This window comes from Lactuca serriola, chromosome 5, assembly GCF_051521515.1.
Source record: "Lactuca serriola cultivar US96UC23 chromosome 5, Lser_US96UC23_V15, whole genome shotgun sequence".
Taxonomy (NCBI): domain Eukaryota; kingdom Viridiplantae; phylum Streptophyta; class Magnoliopsida; order Asterales; family Asteraceae; genus Lactuca; species Lactuca serriola.
The window spans coordinates 156,824,386-156,826,880 of record NC_136412.1 but is presented as its reverse complement, the minus strand read 5'-3'; positions in this window follow the sequence as shown (position 1 = coordinate 156,826,880).

Sequence of the window (2,495 nt, the reverse complement as noted above, 5' to 3'; positions counted from 1 at the left end):
GTCGGATTGGGAAGCTTACCTAGTGTTGGGCCTTTTTCATTATGATTTGGGCCTTAGTTATGGACTAAGTTGGTCTACGGGTGGAATTGTCATTCTAACCTATGAAGGGGTATTGAATTGGACTAAGTTTTATTTTGGTATTAATAGCTCGGGGAGCCGAAGGATCAGCAGTTCGGCAAGTTCCAGTTAGCAGCCATAGGAGTTTTTTGCATGACTTCAGCAGTGTAAGGTGACTCTCCTCACTGTGTGCATGGGTCTACATCTACAATGCCGACCCATTTATTTTATTTATGGTAGGAAGACCCGGGGGTTAGCCCTAGGCATTGTATGATTGTATGTTTCCGGACCACGGTCTGATGTCGGGCGAGGCCTGAGGAAAGTTTATAGGTATGTTATTCCGGACCAAGGTCCGATGTTGGGGCAAGCCCGAGGAATGTTAGTATGTTAGTTATACTTGTTGTATATGTGATACTTGTATGTGCCTGGTAGGGAGGTGAGTCTGGGCAAGGTCCCGCATCTCGTCACTAGCTGAGTATGGACGGGGTTCCGTATCTCATTAGTAGCAGGACATGGGCGAGGCCCAAGTGAGGCGAGGTCTTAGGATATGAATACAGTAGAGTATGTTTGCTTATGTGTTAGCATGTTTATATGATTGTATGTGTATATCGGGCGAGGCCCATAGATAGGAGGGTCCTAAGAGAGACATATATGTATACCGAGCGGGGCTCGATGCCAGGCGGGTCCTGATGTCGGGCGGGGCCCGATGCCGGAGCGAGTCTGATGCCGAGCAAGTCCCGATGCAGCGGGCGGGGGGCCTAGTATGTGGTTATATGTGTAGTATGTGGTAGTATAGGGAACTCACAAAGCTTCGTGCTTACGGTTTTCAGTTTGGTTTTAGGTATTTCCAGTAGCGGAGGGAAGAGCTCGGGATGACTGCATCACACACACCATGATGTTTTAGCATGGGATAATTTACTTTGATATGATATGCTTAGACATGATACTCTAATTAAATATGTTTTGAATGAATGGTTTGATAACTATGGTTTTTATTATAGTTTTAAAATGAAATTATATGGACATGATTTTTGGGACGTTACATTATCCCTTTGGCTTTTCCCCCCTAAGGCATCCAAGTTTCCTTATAGCCCACGAAAAGCTCTAGAAACCATCTAGAAACCCTATTACCCACTAGAATTTTGTCCCTCCCCATAAGGAGGTTCTATAATTGGTTAATGTTCAACTTTTGAAAATTGTCACCTTTAGTCCTTCCACTTTTAATTAATCTAATTAACCCCAAAATTAATTCCAATTAATTCTTAATTAAACAATACTATTTATAATTAATATATTAATATAATAATATATAAATAAATCATTTATTTTGATTTCTACTTAATTTATTAACTATATAATAAATTAATAAATCATTCCCTCTCTCCCAATAGCAATCCAGTCAATTACCAGGTTTGAGGGCAACCCAAAAGGACTTTGCTAATAGTTCAAGTTTATACTAATTTAGTTAGTGGTTTGGACACCTAATCCAACAGTTTTGACTTATCATTTGAAGAACATGAAGACGACATTGACCCAACCCCATAATTTGTTGCGAACTGCTGAGTCGAGGATGAAGAAAAATTGTGCTCCTACTGCAACAAATGCTCATGTCCTAGCCATTGGATTGGGAAATGGTAAAAAGTGGACGGGTACTTCCCAATCCAACAGGAAAGGGAAGTCCTATGTTGGAGGGTCTAGTAGTGGGTATAAGCAAGGTTGTAGAACTCGTTACTCGGTACCTGTTCAGTCGACTGCCGAGTAGCGAGTACTCGGGAGTACTCGAGAGTACTTGGGGAGTACTCGGATTCGGTAATTCATGTAAATTTTTTTAGGGAAATTATATATGTCAAAATCATAAGTTAAAATCATAATTTTATTGAAATATATAACAAAATTAGATACATGTAAATACAAAAAACTAAAAAACACATAATGGTCTCATTTCGTGAATAATTACTAAAAATTTAAGATATATATGTAGTACTAATCACATGTGTGTGTGTGTTAAATAATAAATCATTAAGTATATTATACATATTAATCACGATTTGACCGAGTTATATAACACTTGCTCAGTTAAATAAGGGGTCGATCAGGGAGTACTCAGAATTTTGTAACTCGCCTCGATAAGGGTTCGAGTAGCGAGTACTCGGAGGAGTACTTGGCCAACTTGGGGAGTTTTACAACACTAGGTATAAGATGAAGCCAAACTTTGATATCCCTGCGATCAATGATCCAAAAGATGTCACTTTATTCCATTATGGTGAAAAGAGTCATTCGAGAAGAAGTTGCCCTAAATACTTGCAAGACTTAAAGGATGGAACGATCAAGGCATCTTCTTCATGTATTTACACTATCCAGGTCAATAACACACAAATTTATCATTCTTGGGTTCTTGATACAAGATATGGTTTCCACATTTATTCTAATTTGTAGCG